Consider the following 19,573-nt stretch of genomic DNA (forward strand, 5'->3'; position numbering starts at 1 on the left):
TGGGCTAGATGTACAGAACGCCTCTCTGTCCTGGCAGAGCATTGGTGTTGTTTACCCCAGTAGTCACAGATAGAGAGATATCTGCTTTTCCTGAATTTCATTCTGGCTTGGCACATGCTGTACAAAATCATCTTTATCTCCATTTGGTTCCAGTTCAGGGCTTTAGATTTCTTGATATTCTATATATTCACTAAAAAGAAAAGGAGTACTTGTGGCACCTTAGAGACTAACAAATTTATTAGAGCATAAGCTTTTGTGAGCTACAGCTCACTTCATCGAATGCATTTGGTGGTTTTTTTTCCCACCAAATGCATCTGATGAAGTGAGCTGTAGCTCAGGAAAGCTTATGCTCTAATAAATTTGTTAGTCTCTAAGGTGCCACAAGTACTCCTTTTCTTTTTGTGAAGTTAGGGAGAATCTTTGCCTATTGGCAGATTAATCCATAAGCTTCTTGCAAACTTTCTTGCTCCTTCCTCCTAAGAACCTGGTACTGGCCTCTGTTAGGGATGGGATACTGGGCTATATGGACCACTGGTCTGATTCAGAATAATAGCCTAGTGGCCTCTGTCTTGACTAACTGTGGATTGAACCGGGACCTCTGTGAGCAGCTACAGGTTGACTCAAAGCTCTCTCGATGGGACTCAGAGTAGCAGCCGTGTTAGTCTGTATTCGCAAAAAGAAAAGGAGTACTTGTGGCACCTTAGAGACTAACAAATTTATTAGAGCATAAGCTTTCGTGAGCTACAGCTCACTTCATCGGATGGGACTGCAACAGACTTGCTTCCACTGTGACTGAGTGTAGAGGGGGACCCATAACATACACAAGTGTGGCTCTTTCTACATGTTTCTAGCCAGTTTTGTCTCTTGTTCTTTCTTTCCTGCTCCCTGTTGGAGGACTGAATGCCCACGGTCCTAAACCTACCCCGTCTTGAACTTTGTCTCTCCCCTGCTGAGTGTGGAAAGTTTCTCAGAAAGGCTCTGTGAACCTCTGTTTGCACTTACAAAACATTTATAGCTGGTTGCTATTCAATTGTCCTTTTCTCTTCCCTAATCAAGAACAGCAGGATGGATGATGGGACACTAAATACGCATTTCCTCCTGCTAGCTGCCCTGACCATGGTAGCTTTAAGTGGGTAATTACTCCGGTATCGGAAACGTGAAAATCCAAACGAAGCTATGGATTGATGACCTGTTAGAAAAAGGATGATTTGTGTTATTGGCAGACCCAAGGATTGTGCTTTCTTCCCCTATCCTCACAGGATGTTACAGGAGCACTTGTCTGAAGCCAATGCCTTGCCCCAGAGAGACCAAGGAACCCACCCCTCTGCCACATCTGTGCTGGAGAGTAGGCAGCACTATTCATGTCTTAGCTACTATTAGTCTAGCTACTGCTGCATATCATGCTAACAACAGAGCTACAAGGGCCCCAGCCGCATGTTGCAAAGGTCTCAGCTGGGTTTGCTAGACATTACAACTAAGGAGCTGCAGAAATTCTTGGCATGCACTTCAAAGATTTCCAATGGATTTTCTACACAATACCACTAACAAGGCATCTGGGGTCCAAGTTACATACCTAGCTGCCTTCTCTACATACTGACTAAGAGGGTGTCGGGATCTCAGTTTGCTGTCTGAAGTCTGAATTCTGGATTCTTACCATGAGGGTTTTGGAATTGTAAGGCCAGATTCTCCCCTGGGCTTCTCCACTGGTGAAAAGGAGCCCTAAAGCAGGTGCAGCCTAGCCAGATATGGGAGGATCACTCCAAGTGGAGGAGGGATCATCTAGTGGCATAGAGCTATCTTAGTGGCTGCTACAATACACCAGCTTCCTAGATACCAGCATAGGAGGTGTAGCCAGAGATTTTGAGGCATGGCTGGAGTTTACCAGCTCCCGTGAAACTCTTACTGCAGTAATGGTCCCTTGGGGGGAACTGGCAGCTGGCATAAATTACAGTAACCCGAGAGCTTTTCTAAATTATGTCAGGGGGACCAGCCTGATGCACAACTGACCCTAGATTAGCAAGGACTATAAAACTGGCTTAAAGCTACTTTTGTATCTGTCACCCTCCTGAGTTATGTCGTGCGATCCTTGGATATAGCTAAAATTATGGGCAGTGGTTTTTCAGTAATAGTGTAGGGCTTCTAAGGAGATTTCTGAGGGACAGCTCCAGGGACTTGGTCACAATGGTTCTCTCATTTACATCTAAGCTAATAAACTAATCTATCTATTGTGTTTGCAAGCTGCCGAGCAACTTGGTATCCTAAGTGCCGCTAGTAAATTGCCCATTGTATATAAGCCAAGAAAACAGATTAATCATGTATTTGATCCCCCATGACCATTCCACTGCAAATGTGAAGTGGCTTCAGATTTTATTTCCCAGTGAACGTCACTTCAAAATGTTAAAGGATTTAATGTAAACCAAGTGTGGAGACACTCCGGGCCGGCCTTCTCATTGTCAGAGTGCCTCCGTGGGATAGAACTGCATCTCTCTTCCCACTAGATGGCACCAGAACACCTCTTTCCCTCCCCCCTTTTGCCCCCCCAGCTCCAAACTCAAACCTACTTCCCCTCCTTACTGTGAATATTCTGCTCATGTTATGATTGATTTCCGCACATTTGATAAATTGCAGCTCTCAGAGGATTTGTGGGATAGAAAATGTCCCACAGTTTAAAGTCCCTTTTTCATTCCTGCTGAAATAATGCCAATCTGAAAGGCTATGAATTGTATTTATTTAGCAGCCTTGTTCTCCAAGTTAATTCACACTAGAAAATGGTTGTTTATGCATATGCGTGTAAAGACACCTTGTGCATGTCAAGCTAGTTTTAACGAAAACGTCACCTACTTGCATAATTTGCTTTCTCCAAATACCAGAGTAATAATACTACTGGGGCAGACAACCTGTAACCCTAAAACCTGAAGGTCACTCCAGACGACCACAACAATTCAGCCCAGGTTCTTTGTCTTCCAGCACTTGTATATGAAATTCTGGCTTAACTGATGTCAGTGGGAATTTTGTTATCAATTTAAATGGAGAGACGATTTCACCCTAAATCTGGTTATCAGCAGTAGTCTGGTTCAAGTGCTTCTCTTTTTAGAACCCTTTCCAGGTGGCACCAGAATCCAGTCCAGTTTTTTCTCAAAGTGGTTTTGCTTCAAGACCATCCCAGATAGCTACTGAAATCCAGCACAAGTTCTCCCATTATAACACCATGCCTTTTGGTGGTAGGCCAAATCTACAGCCTGTGGAAGGAGAGATGCAGAAACAGACCTTGAAAGAGAGAGCCAAATTCTCCACTGACCTAATGTAAGCAGATGCAACACTCTTGATTTCCAGGGAGTCACATGTGCTTTCACCGGTAGAGAATTTGGCCTTCCATTTACCAAATATTAGCTTAATCACATGTATGTGAAAACCAGAACATTTCCTGATATAGAAAAATGCTCACATGGGTATAAGCTGGCATAATCTAGTATTTCTGACTCACTGATCAGTTTGCTTCTTTTAGGGAGGGCAACGTCAGACAAATGTTTCAAGGCATTAAGGCCCCAGTTCAGGATAGCACATCAGCCACATGCTTAAAGTTAAGGAAGTACTTAAGTCCCATGTTCAAGTGCTATCCTGAACAGCGTTGTGTTTCTCAATCAGGACGTAAATCCTGACTTGTGTTCAGTTAATGTCCCGCCTTGGGCCTGATTCAAAGCCCACTAAAGTTTATTATTGTTGTTAAGATTTATTATTTGTATTACTAGGCCCTAGAGTCATGGACAAGGACCCCATTATGCTGTGTGCACTACGAACAGAACATATGAAAAGACTCCTTAACTTCTGAGTTCCAATGGACCCCTGTGCCCATGAAAATAGCACTGGATTTCTGGGTAAGGATGGAATGGTTTTTAGATTTTTGTGATCCTCAGAGTGAAATGCCCAAGCAAAGTCTGAAATTCCACAGTGCAGTCTTGCGCACTGTTGTCTTCTTTTAATTTTACTTTACTATATAAAATCATAGATCACTTCCCAATGCAGCTAATCTCACACTGATACTTTTGGACATGGTCTTGATGTACCATAAAGCACCTGAGTGATATTGCATAGTCACAGCTTATTTGCATACTCCCAGGGTGCTTTGGGTGAACCTTTCAAGTTGACCCTTTTAGAGAAAGTACATGAGATGAAATACTTACTTTTTGTTTTAACTTGCCAGTGGTGAAAGGATATTGATGTAGTGCAGATGGAACATTAAAATCAAAATTATGTTGGGAATAAAAAAAAGAGGTATAAATTAGCTTCCTCTGTGGTTTAAAAGAGCTAGCATTATGCCAGCCCCATATAACATGCCTGCAATGTGTTTGGGGAGCTGCTGCATGGATATCTCAGAGAACATTTAAACTGAGAAGGCATCACAGAAGGCCATATCAGGTAGAATAAATGACCCACCAAAAAGACTGAACCAAGATGTAACTGTGAAGAGGGGCAGATTGTGGAGCAGCTCCTGAGCTATGAGAATAAATTAGGCTTGGAAAGATGAGATTTGCATCAATAAATGTTGGTTTCACTGTATATTCACAAACTGTCCAAAATACTCCCATTAATGATAATCAACATTTACAGAAAGACAAAGTAAGAAAAACGCAGAGAACTTATCAAAGTTTGATGTAAGGATCTTTCCTTTGTATATTTTGACATGTGATGTTAACAATTGGCATCTTAACAGTTTTAAAGCTTTAGCTTTTTGAATCTTACCGTCTACTGTGATGAATCACTTATTGTCTGACCACCCCCGTCCCATAATTATCCCAACTGTGAAAATTTAAATAGATAAAAATACAGTAGTGCTTAAAACCCATGATTTTATGCAACTGTGAACATTTAAAACAATAAAAATAGAAAAAAGTTTTAAAATATATATAATTTCAACAGGTAATATCAAATGTTTATTTTATATATATAAAATCAAATTCTGCCAAGCCTAAATAGAACTATGAGGAAAAGGACCAGGATAAAATGAAACTGGATTCATCTGCCCCTGCTGGTGACATCTTTTAGCTGCTGATTTGATGAGATATTTCGTCCTTGTTATTATTTTTAAAGGGGCTGTGGAAAGTGTGGACTCTGCAGGTATCTGACAGGAGGTAGGCTAAAGAGATAGAGATGAACAGAATGTAACAATTCTCTGAGTCAGAGACTGAATCTGTTTTCCAACCCCATCATCTTGTAGATACAGGATGAATTTTCAAAATGTTCCTAAGGGAATTAGGCACCACAATCTTACTAGCACCTAACTCCCTAAGGATCCTTTGAAAATGGCAGCTATGATTGTTTCACTGAAATCGGAGACTCCCTGCTTCTTCAAAAATACTACAGGCAGGGCTGATGAGGGGGCCGGGGCGGGAGGCGGAATTGTACCGGGCTCTCATCCAGACATAACCACTGGGATGAAATGTCCCATGACACAAGTGAACTTGATCCTTCTTTCAAAAAGGAAACTCTAGTCCGTCGGGTGTGAATGAAATGGAACTTAAGCTAAATTATAAGATGTCAATGACACGCAGCTAAGTTATAAAGAAATGTACTTAGAATGCTTTCAACACAGCAGAAGGCAACCTTCCACAGGAGAGCCCATGGCTTTCATTCTCCTCCCAACCACATTGGCTTTACCCTGGTGTAACTACATATACTTCAGTGGAGTCACTCCTGATTTACACCAACTAACTTCAAGGAGGATCAGGCTCAAGAGATCTTCCAGACCCCTAGAGGCAACCACAAAGGGAACTGCTAAAAAAACAGATGATTTTTAGACACATCTTCACCGTGTAGGAAGACTGGAAAGGACCCACCCTAGGTAGCAAAAGCGATACACTGTCAGAGATAGGTTATTATTCTGCTGGTGCCTAGAAATGCCAGTCGGTGTGCTGTACACACATGTAATAAAAAGACACTCTAAGCTCTTTGGGGCAGCCACTAAGTCTACACTTGCAGAGGCGAGAAAACTGGTGGAAATGAACAAACAAAAAACTCAGGGAACATAAGGTAAAATGGAAATGATCTTATATGTTACTGCAGAGCCGACGGAACAACTTGAGGATGTACTACCTGATCTCAGCGCCCTTACTCACATGAGTAGTTAGTCTTTTTCAAGTGAATAGGGGAGCCATGGAAGCTAGCGGGCCTACTCCCATGAGAAAGGAATGCAAGATGAGGCCATCTATTTTCCACAGGTCACCACACCAGACAGCAATTCAGAAGGAATGAGAGAGAGAGCAAAGTGGCTGAGCTACTAACAAAAGGATGCAATTTTTCCCATTAAAATCAGCTGTCGGGCCAGAGGGTGGCCAACATTGTCTCCATCTTTAAATAAAGGTGCAGAAAGTGATCAAGAAATTGCAGTCTGGCAAGCCTTACTTCAATGGCAGGAAAGATAACAGAGAAATCATTGAAATTGGAGTTACAATGCCCCGAGATGCTTGGGACAAGCCAGCATGGTGTCTGTATGGTAAACGGCCGTTTCTCTTCATCTTTTTTCAATGGTTTTGAAAATGTTAACAAAATAATAGATAAAGGTGAACTAGTGGAGATGATTTATTTAGATTTTCAAAAGGCTGTTTGATAAAGGAGCTATTAAGGAAAACTTAGTAGGTGAGAGGTAAAAAGTCCTTTCATGGCTTAAAACCGAGTTATAAGGCAGGAATCAAACAGCAGCAATATATGTGCAATTTTCAGCACAGAAAGAGGAGAATAGTGGGCGGGGCTAGGACAAACAGTCGATAGATTTATTAACTATCTGAAAGTGGGGGTGGAATACAGAAATGGCCACGTTTGCTCAGAGCACAAAACTTTCTCTCTTTCTTTTTTTTTTAAGGTTAATCAAGGCTAGGGAGGATTGCAGGGAATTCCAGGGGGACCTACGAGAAGTAAATAAGTGGTCACATGATGGCAAATGAAATCAAACCGAAGCAGGTGCAAGCATAATGCGCCTTGGGAGGAACAATTTAAACTACTGAGACATAATGATGGGTTCTAAATTAGTTGTAACCTCACAAGAGAAAGAAGAAAGAAAAAAGATGTAGGCTATTGTGGAGAGTTCAATGAGGGCATGTGCTCAGTACATCACACTGGTCAAAAGACAGAATGGAATACTAGGATTTATTAAGAGAGCAATAGAAAGTGAGAGAGAATTTTATAAAACATTTATATAAATCAGTGGCACATCCTGAGCACAGACACTTGCTCTGGATCCTTTTTATTTCAACAGTGCTTTCTTTCAGACGTGACCTTCGAATGGCTACAGACCGCACAAATAATAAGCACTATGGATTGGATACAGGGATTAGCACATTGGGGTGCTGATTGTGATTGGGCATCAAGGGGCTACCAGAATACAAATAATAAGCTATATTATGCACCTGGCATTGGTCACAGTCGGAAGACAGGAGACTGGGCTAGATGGACTATTGCTCTGACCAAATATGGCCATTCTTACATTGTTAGGACATCATTTATTGTCTGAAACATTGTAGATACCTGTGAAACATACTGACACTCCTTACTGTGCATGAGAGGGAATATTTGTTTTGTCCATTTGGAAGAGGAATGTGGATCCATTTAAATTCATATTGCAGGGCAGATGATGCAGGGCACTACGTTATTACTGAATTGGGGCTTCTGCTGCTCAAATGGAAACCTGGCCCACTTGACTATCACGGGGCTTCTTGTTGGGCAGGGTGCATCAGTGCAATCCTAAAGAGCACCCAAGGGTCAAATAGATTATGGAATATTGTTGGGTTCTCCTCAGATGTCACACCCATCACCTTGGTATTTAAGATCCTTTACCAACATCTGGTTATTGACATAGTAATTGCAGCAAAACTGGTGCCAGTTCAGGGGTGCTGCTCACTTCAGTGAACTCATCTGAAGCCTCAGAGGACAATGAACTCTGACTGTATTTGTGCCTGTCACTGAAATGCGGGTGCTAGATGCCAGTGGGGAAATGCTGGTCTGTTTACTTTGCCATGTTCTAAATATGTCCCATGTCTACCTGCTGATTGGGGCATTGCTGGCATAGGGATAGTCTCTCTTTGGGGAAAGATGTATGGATACTAGGAAGGTTGTGGGTCTCAGGAGAGAAGATGAGGCCCACAGGGTCATGCCCGCATTGCTGCTTGGAACGCCATGAGCCTATGGAGTTATTCTCATGGTCTCTGTGGGTTCCTCATCTCTCCCTGCTCCCCCAGAGGCTGAGTCCACCGTGGGTAAGTCCAAAGAGTTCAATTTGGCGAGATGAACCATGTGTGACGGCTGCTTTCAAAGCCAGTCATTTCTTGCACTGCCTCCTAAATGGGGGAAGCAGGGAGAATCAGCAGGGATGTGTCAGCGGTAATTTCAAGCTCTGCCTTTTTCCTCTATTATCTCGCCGTGACAGGCAGGTGGAAGCAAGGAAAAGCTCTGATCCTCCAGGTCAGTGTCTGTTTCCATCCCCACAACACCCTCCCCTGTCAGACTCGCACAGCCAAAGACTGATTGACGCAGTCCTTTATGTGAGTATCAAAGCGGAGCCTTCTCAAGGGGGCCACAGTGCACCATGTGCTGGGACTTCACTGGCTCTCTTGAGTGCTGAAAAGGGCATCACACTGCTCAGAGAACTGCTGAAGTCAGGCCCATATCAAGCAAGGTAGGAAGAGCCTGATCCAAAACCCATTATGTCAATGGATAGGCACCCATTGACCTCAATGGTCTTTGCATAAGGTCCTATTACAACATGTTCTTTTTCTTCCCTCCTGAGATTTAGCCCCTGGCCCTTGTGAGTTGTTTCATTTAGTCATGCCTCTCTCAGATTTGCTGACTCTCTTCCCCCTTTTCTCACACCATATACCCCTTTCCTTCTCTTCCCCATCATGAGCACCTTCCAGTGACCCTGTCCCAGGCCCTGTCATACAATGGGAATCTCCCTTGCAGCAATTCGTGAGCCGAAAGCAGCCAGAGAGCTTTTACAAGTAAGGTCAGGTTCTGATAGCCTTATCCATGACAAATACTGCTCTAGCCAACAAATAATTCCATAGAAATCGGTGAGATTACTCATGGAATAAGGTGCTACTCGTGAGAGAGAGTCAGAATCTAGCCCTAATAAATTTAGCCTTACAACATCCCTATGAAGTCAGTATTTTTAACAGATAGGGAAACTGACACACAGAAAGATCAAGTGACTTGGTCAACATCATACAATGGCATAATATGTTGGGTTTGTGTTTTGGTTGAAAGTTTGGGTGTTTTACAAATTGCTGTATTATTTTGCTCTATTGTAAAACAAATATTTTGCAAATGTCTCCCAAGCCGCTGAAGAAGGGACACTATTGGGGTAAAATGGGCAAGCATTAGAAATAGATGCCTTCTTATTGGACAAGAAAAAAAATCTATAAAGGTACCAGCCTACAATGCATTATGTGCAGATCTGTCTCTGCAGTGGTCCAGTGACTTCACTGGGTTGCTACATGGGTCCAGCAGTCTATCCACATGGATCCCAGTGCAGCCTTGGAGCCTTACAGAATATTTCTTGGTGCATTAACACAGTATCATGTCTTCTTATGCTTGAACCTTCCCCATACCTTGGAAGCTTAGTCATTTATTGTGTCCAAAAGGATGCAAATCTAAGATTTCATGTAGCACCTTTCATTCAATAACCCTAACGTCCTTGACAAAGACTCATTAATATCACAACAATGATTTACGTTTTGATAGAGCCTTTCACTCCAAAGGATCCCAGATTGCTTCAGAAACTATATACAGTATTCACCCAGAGGTGGCTGCATTTGAGTGAAATGGTCAAATAATTAGTAATACCCTTGATAAACCTTGCCTCTTTTTCTGTTGTCAGATTTTGGTAGGGCACAGAGGCAATTTTATGATTAGGTTGGGAGGCATCTCTTCTGCCTGAAATAGTCTCATATTGCAGATGAAGTGCAACAAGCAGATCAGATGTTATGTCCAGGGGCCTCATTGAAATAATCACTGCAGAATTTGCCCCCTGTCCCATTCACCTCTAGGCTGCCTGTCCTGTCCATCCTTGGAGATAAGGACTCCATGCTCCTGGAGCTGAGTGAGACCTAGAGGATCCCCTGTTTCTGTCTTATTCCAGCCCTTGCATTCGTTGTTTGTCACAAGAGGGCCGGTTTGTCATTTAGTTAAGAAGTGATAAACAAAGGATCGGAGTGAAGCTAAGAAAACCTTTTGCCTGGCAGTAAGCACCTGCTCAGAGCTGCAGCATCAGCCAGTGACATTTTCTGAGTGGCACACAACCAGACATTTGCTGAACGTTCCACGGCTCAGTCCAACGGGAGGAACCTGTCTTTTTGTCTCTCCCCTTTCCCCAGGCTATGGAAAGGTCAAGGAGATCCCAGGGGAGCAGGGGCTGTTTTGGAAGGGAAAGGTTATTCACAGAGTCAGAGGCCCTGAGAGGCAAGGGGTCATTTGGTAGGGAGCCTGATACATGTATGTGTGACTGTGCAATGGTGGAAATCAACATCACCTCCAAAGCTGCTGACAAATCAGATTAAAGCAGGCAAAACCCTAATTGGTCTGGATAGCTCTCATGTGATACTGTAGCATGGGGGCTAGTCAGGGCTTGACTAGAGAAGGTGGTCTGGAGATAATGGTTAGAGGCATGGAAAAGCTTCCCTGTAGGATTGCAACGAATCACCTTTAGTTTGGGGAAGACTGGAATAAGATATACAAAATAACCCTTGGGGAGGAAAAGGTGTTCCTGCTTTCCCTCTGTGATAACACATGAGCAAGGGAACACCAGTGAAACGCAAAGGCAAAGAATTTAAAACCAATTCATAGAGCAGCTTTTTGCCACAATGCTATTAGAGAGTGCAACTCATTCTTGGCCTCTCTCATACATTGTGGCAATAGTTTAGACATTTACAAAGATGCCAGTAACATCCACAGTTGCATTACATAGGATAAAAAATTAGAAGGTGTATAAACCCCTATGCTTCAGGAATAACCACTACTGACTAACAGATTGTGAAGAAACTTCCCACGGGTGCAGATTATTCCAGTTTGCATGTTTTTTTTAAACTATCTTCTGAAACAACTGGTACAAAACCAAGGAAAACCTTTTTAGTGGCAGGGACTGTGGGGTTTTGATCACTCCTGCCATGTTGAACTAATCAGATTAGACAGGATGGGGCCAAGATTTCTTTTGGCGGGAACACTTTCAAACTATACTATCCTTTACTTGGGAAGGAAACTTAGAGAGCCAGGCTGTGCTGTATGTCAGCGAAAGCCATCAGACTTAAGGTACCTTGAATGGTGATGTCCCAGTTGCTGAAGGTAATTATAAAACCTTAAATTTATTCATCTTAAGGGTCTTTACAGAATTAATTATGCTTCCCCCAACATTTAATGTACCACTGAAGTCCAGTCATCTCTGAGTGGAAAGTGGATGAAGTTTTAACGGTACACAGTGACCTACGTATCTGTGATGGGCAAGAAGCAAAGACTGTGCGTATCCATTTCAAACTGCAGGTGGAGCGTAGAGGCAGAATGCAGTCACCCAATCTGGAAGCTGGCTAGGATTCCAAGAATACTGGATACCAACCTTTTTGTTGTGAAAAGCACCACATGATCTTTAATGATCATGGCCCTCAATTTTATGGTCTCGTTCCAAAGGTGACAGGCAGAGCGGCAAGGTGACTTTAAAGGAGAGTTTTAAGGAGCCACGGAAATGAGGGAATGAAATCTCCAGTTGTTCCCCACTGAATAGGAGAAAGAAAAAAACAACCCAACAACCTGGAGAGGTGAAAGTCTTGGATGGATTTCAAACTTCTGGTGGCTTTCCAGGAGCACTTTAGAAATGCAGTGTCAAATATACATCATTTTCAGCAATACCAGCCTTGAATTTTCCCCTGGAGATCCCATCTGCTCCTCACTTACATGAATCCCCAAGTCTGGGAACAGCAGGGCGGGCGTCATATTAAATCACTAATTTTATCATTTCCATCCAGATTTTCCTGGTTCCGAATTGTTAGCACAGAATGTTGCATCACTCTTAGCCTCAGAATGTGTCTGCGCAGTATGGCACGCAGTAATCTGGACAGCTGCATGGTGGATAGAAGCATTGCATGCCATCAGAGTGGACAGATGCTGTAAACAGTAAGTGTTGAGTCTTTGGGAGCCTAGGGTTGCCAAGTGTCCGGTTTTTGACCGGAATGCCCGGTCGAAAAGGGATCCTGGCGGCTCCGGTCAGCTCTGAATCTGTCCGGTAGGCAGCACAGTGGGGCTAAGGCAGGCTCCCTGCCTGCTGTGGCTCTGCATGGCTCCCGGAAGTAGCAGCATGTCCCCCCTCTGGCTCCTACATGTAGGGGCAGCCATGGGCCTTGGCCCACTGCCCCTGCCCCAAGCACCGGCTCTGCACTCCCACTGGCCAGGAACTGTGTCCAATGGGAGCTGCAGGGGTGGTGCCTGTAGATGAGGCAGTGCAAAGAGCTGCCTGGCTGCACTTCCGCATAGGAGCCGGAGGGGAGATGTGTCTTCCAGGAACTGCTTGAGGTATGTGCTGCATGGAGCCTGCACCCTAACACCCTGCCCGAGCCCTGATCCCCCTCCCTCCCTCTGAACCCCTCAGCCCCAGCCCAGAGCCCCCTCCTGCACCCCAAATTCCTCATCCCTGGCCCCACAATAGAGCCCACACCCCCAGCCAGAGCCCTCCCCCCACACCCCAATCCCCTACTCCAGCCCAGTGAAAATGACTGAGTGAGAGAGAGTGGGGAGAGCAAGCAGGGGGTAGGCCCTCAGAGAAGGGGCAGGGCAGGGGCAGAGCAAAGGTGTTCGGTTTTGTGCAAGTAGAAAGTTGGCAACCCTATGGGAGCAAGTGCTGAAATCTCACTCTGCTGGTACCAAACATCTCTTCAGGATGGCTGGCTCCTGAGACATCAGACACCTTACTCTTTGGACTAGTTGGGACCCCAGGAAGGAGTGGGCTGAGTGGGAGCTCGGGACAGGAGTCTTTAGAGAAGCTGGCGAAGAGGGAAATCAACTCTTGTGGTGATGAAGAGAAGAAAAACAGGCATACTATGGGGCTCGTCCATCTCAGAAACTGGAGAGGAGGAATGCAAAGCCCATGACGGAGGAGGAGGAGGTGGGAGAGGCAGGTGTCCTACAAGGCTCAGCTTTCACAGCACATATTCATCACCTCAGCTGCTGTGTTAAAACCTGGGCTAAGTGGAAATAATTTACAATTAGATTTCAGAGTTATAATACACGGCCCCATTTTTAATGTGGAACTCTGGGGCGTTAAGCACATGTCAAAGGGAAATTATTGTTATAGCAGTGTGGATTTCTGCACAGAGATCCTCTTTGGCGGCCTTCTGCTCAGATGCAGTCTGCTTTTTTGGATCTCCAGGCAGCACGGCTTTGTTGCCTCTCCGAGGGAGTCTGGGATCAGAGTGGTTGGAATGAAGTTATCCTAAGGCCCAGAGACACACAACAGGCAAGAAAAGCCTTGAATTCCAGGGAAATGAAGAAGTTTGTTGGGGTTTCCTTCTGAGAGTCCAAGTGATATGTTTAGAGCTGCTTATCCTTTGGGCCTCTATCTTCTAATATGTCTTTCTCTGCTTCTGGGTCTTAGGTGTCTCCCATCACATATGCATGGAAACATCAGACCTTACTGCAGGAAACTCCCTCTCATTCCATGTTGTTGTCCACAGATGCTGCATCTCCAAGGAAACTTATCTGGCCCTCATCACCACAGAATCTTGACATCTCACACTCTTCCATGTATTTCCACTTGTCACACCCCTGTGAGGCAGGGCAGTGCTATCATCCCCATTGTATAGATGGGGAATTGAGGCAGAGAGAGGCTAAGTGGCTTGCCCAAGGTCATACGTGAAGTAAATGGCAAAGCCCAGTCTTTCAAGCCCTAGGTTAATGCTGTGATCACTAGACTATCCTTCCTTCTTAAAGAGAAAGGCACCCTGTGTACAGCTCCCTTTTTTATGAAGAGAGGTCTTCCGCGTGAGACACATTTAATGGGAAGAGCTGAGCACCTCTGTGAGATGACAATAAGAACACCTACCTCAAAGCACTTTACAAAGGAGATCAGCATCATTATGACCAGTTTACAGGTAGGGAAACTAAGTCATAGAGTTGCAGTGACTTGCCAAAGGTCACTCACCAGACCGGTAGCTGAGTGGGAATAGAACTCAGGTCATTTGCTGAGTCCTAATCCAGTGCTGTGCCCATTAGGCAACACTGCCACAGCTAAATAGGTGAGCATTATCAACCCTGATTAACAAAAAGCAAAGCACAGAGGGGCTAAATAACTTGTCAACATTAACAAAGCCAATCAGAGGCAAGAACTAGGAACAGATCCCAGAATCCCAGGCTCCTGGCCCCCAGTTTCAACCCCTGTATCACACTTCTGTGCAACTATGCCTGCATAGGCATATACATGTATCTTTTCTCTATTGAATGTATTGTGTTCACGAATAACAATGTATGACGTGATATAGAACAACGGTAATTAATACTAAGTTAATACATACAATAGCCAAGTAATTATTTTCCCCTTGTATATTAATTACTCTGGGATAGTATCTAGCATTTGGAGCGAAGGCTAGGAATCGAGAACCTTGGATTCTATTATCAACTCAGCCATTGACACAGGTGTGTGACCTTGAGCAAGTCACTTAACTTCTCAGTGCTTTCAATTACCTCTCTCATAAAATCAGTATAATCACATTAACTTATCTACCACAGTTGAGGGCTGTGAGGCTCACTCAATAAAGCTTTGTAACATGCTTTGAGATCTTCTGAAACTAAAGGCTCTATAAAATAGGTAGGTATTATTTAAAGTTAATGAATGAGAGATGGAACCTAATGCCTCATTGTTATGATAATGATGAAGTGTGTTATCGCTGCGGAAGGACATGTCATCTCTGCAGTAATAGAGGGCCCATTAATGCCAAGGCTTTGGGAATGGAGCATATATAGCTTATAAAGACCCCAGCTGCAAAACAACCCCTTAAAAGGGTGTAAGATCAAGCCAGAGGCTCAGCTTCAAATGGGTCTTGGATTAGTGGCGTCCAGTCCCCCCTGCAGCTCATGGCAATTTCCAGTGGCTTTGTGCAAATGGGAGAAATTAGCTCAGATATAGCATAGCACCAAATTCAAAGCCTGGACCCAAATGCGTCTGGAAGATTTTTTTTTTTTTTTAAAAGTTAGATCAACTCTTTGTCCTTTTCTTTTTTGGCATTGTTCTCAGTGTCTCACTGTGTTGTCAGGTTTCAAATCTAAATGGAAGAACCGAAACAGCATGAAAAAGGCGAATCTTGTGGTATTTCTTGACAGTCTAATTCAAAAGTAGCAGCAATATCAGGAGAGATGCTGAGCTGCTGATGGTTATTTCCCTGTTCAATTTCTAGTTTAGAGAGACTCTGTTAAGATTATCGGAATTAACCCAAATCTCCCAAACCTTTCTTTGAGGTTCACATGTCACCAGTGCTTGTATATTATTTCAGAAAAGGCCACTGTCATTGGCCAGTTGCCTGTTCCTTCAACAGCTCCTCAGTGCGGTTCCCCTCAGAGACCCAGCCCTTTTAGTGTGAGAATAAATTCAATCTCCTTTTGAAATATTTAACTCAGTTATTTTCTTGTCGGTTCAGGAAATAGGAGGTGACGTCCTCTGTTTGTTTGAACAAATAAATCCTCGATCTGAGTGACCTTCCTGACAGCAGCCAAGCAAGCACTGCACACTAATTCCCAAAGATGAGCTAGGGATTCACATGTTACTTACTGAGGTATTACATGGAATTTTAATAGGCCTTTAACAGGACTCCAGTGAATTCAACAGCTGATCCAAACAAGATCTCCGTTCCAAGTCCTAATCCCATTATAGCCCTGAAAGATCTCCTTCTGTAGAAACTACTCTTTCTCAGGACAGTGTTGGAGGAAAGGAGGAAGAAAGATGGATAGGAAAGAGGAGACAGAGAGAAGGGGTGGAGAAGAGATTGTATATGAAAGGAAAAGAAAGACACTGAAAGACAGAGAGGTTTATAGATATGTAGTTATATATAGCCTATTTTCCTACCTGACTAGTTAGCACTTCATATCAAAATCCCCTGAGCTTAGCAACCAGTAGAGCAGAGTGAATAACTCACAAGGAATAGAGTATTCAAAGAATGTCCCTCCTTTCACATATTGTCGGAACACATCACACAATTCTAATTGCACATTAGCCAAAATTTGCCAGTTTCTTCAGCCCATTTAATCTGTATAGTTTGCAACCAAACACACAGAAATGGTCATGAACCATAGTCAGACTGGGTTCTCCTTTGCTACTGTAACAGCAAAACCAAACTAATAGCAGCTAGCACATAAAAATAAACACAGAGGCCTTTCCCGAGAGAGCTGCCAACCTACAATTTAGAGAATATGTAAAAGGTGAATATAGACAAGACAGGTGTGAATGCATATATTATATTCACAGTGATGTCAATAGTCACAGATGGATCATATTGACTCAAGTTAGACAGTGATTTGTGTTTGTTCACTATTTGTGCAGTTCTAATTTGTGTTCTCATCTAGTTCACTATTTGTGTAATTCGTCACTCCTCTCATGTACTGAAGGAATGTCTACATTGCGATCAGACACCTGCTGGCCCATGCCAGATGATTCAGGCTCATGGGACTTGGACGAAGGGACTGTTCAGTTGCGGTGTAGATGTTCGGGCTTGGGCTGGAGCTTAGGCTCTGGGACCCTGCGAGGTGGGAACGTCCCAAAACTTGGGCTGCAGCCCAAGCAGGGCAGTCTACACTGCAGTTGAACAGCCCCTTAGCCTGGGTCTCACAAGCCCAAGTCAGTGAGCATGGCCAGCTGGGGGGTTTTTAATTGCTGTGTAGACATACCTTTCGAAACTAACAAGACTGGTGTGGTGTGAAGGATGAGTGGGTGATTTCCCCTCTGCAATTTCCTGAAGCCTGTATCGAACAAGCTGAGGAACCGGGACTTTTAGTGGTGAAAGTCAGGCCAGCTTTGCCATTTGCCAGCAGGAGGCACAGACAGGTTAGGACCTAACAAAAGGCTCTTTTGGAAGTCAAGAAGAGGGAATCTGAAATGGTTGTGGAGAGAAAGGCCCAAACTCGAATACTGGATCAGAACAGAACCCCTAGACTGCACAACTCAAGCCCAATATTTAACTTGAACTATTGCACCCATTGTTCCCCCGAGTTTAGAAGTGAGCTGTAGCTCACGAAAGCTTATGCTCAAATAAATTTTAGTCTCTAAGGTGCCACAAGTACTCCTTTTCTTTTTATTCCATGTGTTGAGCCCTCATCATTATGTCAATGGCGCCTGGTGTCTTCAGCAGACTTGGTCCTAGCGCTGCCTTCCTGTGGGTAGCTGTACAGCACTGACTGCCATAGAATCGCTGGAAGCTCTCGCGCTGCAGACTAAATTTCTCCTGCATGTAAGGTGAGTGAAACGTACAGGTCAAAAGCTGAAATCTATTAAGAAAGAATTTGCTTCTGCTAATCTGTCTGGAGCCTTCCCTGCATGTCCCTTCATCAGCACCATTCACCGAGTGAGCACACACTTCACCTCCTATAGGGCAGAGTGAATTATCCCTAGTGAATTAGACCCTCAGTCACTGAGCATAGACAACTGGTGGTGTATAAAAATCAGCTGCATCTATAATTGTAGACCTTTCTCAGCCTTTTATTTTCCCTTCCTGTTTCAATTCCATTGCGTTCACTAAATTAAAACTCATGGAAATATCTTGTCTTCCTATGTCCTGTGCCCTGATCCTCTGCCCCACGCTCCTTTAGCTTTTGGGTGGCTTAGCATCAGTCACACTAACCATGTGGCATCCGATACCTTTCTTCACAACTCACTACTGGCAAGTAGCTAGTGTAGTAGCCCTTCTGTTCCCAGTTTATTCAGCACCTCCATATCCCTCTACCTATATATCCAGGTACTACAGGGTCCTCATCACCATAGGGTCTAAGTTCTTCCATGAGTTAAAATGATGATGCTCTCCCTTTCTTCCTTTTCTAAACATCAAGAAGTAGGTTTAGGGCTTTCTCCTTCTACCTCAACATCTAATATCTTAATATCTTCCAAAATCACCACTGGATATCTGCACTGTGTTCATAATGGAAACACGTTTTTAACAAATCCACTTTTTTTATCAACCCTCCAGCTCTTATTGAGAATGGTTTTCAAGGGGAGTTTTGTCTAAATAACTGAGTAAATATTCAATAAGGATTTAAATATCTGAGAGTTGCTTTGAATTGAAGCAACACTAAATTACACAGGAGGAATTCATAAGGGAGTGGAAAAGTCTGGGTACCAGGTAAAAAAAACAACAACATTTCTCCCGCTCGCACCCTTAGAGCCATCATCATCCCCACCATTTAGAAATAGGAAATCCAGAAAAGTTTCAATATGATTGGTTGGAAAAAATTGCTAGAACAGTTTTCAGTCAGAAAATGCAATTTCACTGAAATCTAAATGTTTTGTGGGAGTGACCTGAAGAAGAGCTCGGGGTAAGCTTGAAAACTAGTGTCTCTTGCCAGCAGAAGTTGGGTATGTATTGATTTCAATGAAATTTTCAGCACAAGATTTCAAAATGATTTGTATTGACTCTCTCGTTCCATTTTAATAAAGTCAAAACTATTTTTTTCGATTTTTATATTTAATGTATTGATATAGTATGTTTAGATACATTTAATGTGATATATACTTTTACATTACATTGCAGTGTTTCAGCATCAAAACTATTTGATATTCTTGAAATTAAACATTTCAATGTTTCCGAACCAACTTTTCTTGGAATTTTGACTTTTTATCCTGAATTGAGACGAAAACAAATTTCAAAATGTTAGAGTTTCCCAGGGGACAGAAAATCCAACCAGCTCCAGTATCTTGGATTAATACGCTAAGATTCAGCATTAAGGTAAACATCTCAGGGCTAGATTCACAAAAGCCGAGGCATGGTAAGGCTGATCACCACCACACCCAATTTTTAGGCACTTAGAAAATCCTCAAGTTACACAAAGCCTGAGTTAGTCACTCAGGCTCCCTGTACAATGAAGGGGGAACCATAGGCACTCTAGACTGCAATGCACAAAAGTCACCACAGAATGCAGCTCCTCGCTTAAGCTAGCCAATGGGAGATGCCATGGAGAGTGTTAGACACCTCCTTCTGCTTGGGATTCTGAGGTGCAAACCCTCTCTTGGCATGGGGTGCCTGCACTGTTTTTTCAAGAAGCCAGAGATAAGGAAGGGGAAGACTTTCCTCAGAATTTTAGCCAATGGTTAGGGTACTCACCTGAGAGATGGCAGATCCCTGTTCAAATCCCTTCTCATCAGGCAGGAGCGGGGTGGGGGGGGGGGAGGCACTTGAACCAGAGATCTCCCACATGCCAGGCAAGCATTCTAACTACTGAGGTAAAAAAAGTTGAGGGAGGACCTTATTTCTCACTCTACCCTCAACAAATTTTGTGCAAGCTTGCCTATAAGGGCCCAATCCGGTAAGCACAATCAGAGCTCGCCTACCGGATTGGGCCTGCATAATACATA

This window comes from Dermochelys coriacea, chromosome 16 (genome assembly GCF_009764565.3).
Source record: "Dermochelys coriacea isolate rDerCor1 chromosome 16, rDerCor1.pri.v4, whole genome shotgun sequence".
Classification (NCBI taxonomy): Eukaryota; Metazoa; Chordata; order Testudines; family Dermochelyidae; genus Dermochelys; species Dermochelys coriacea.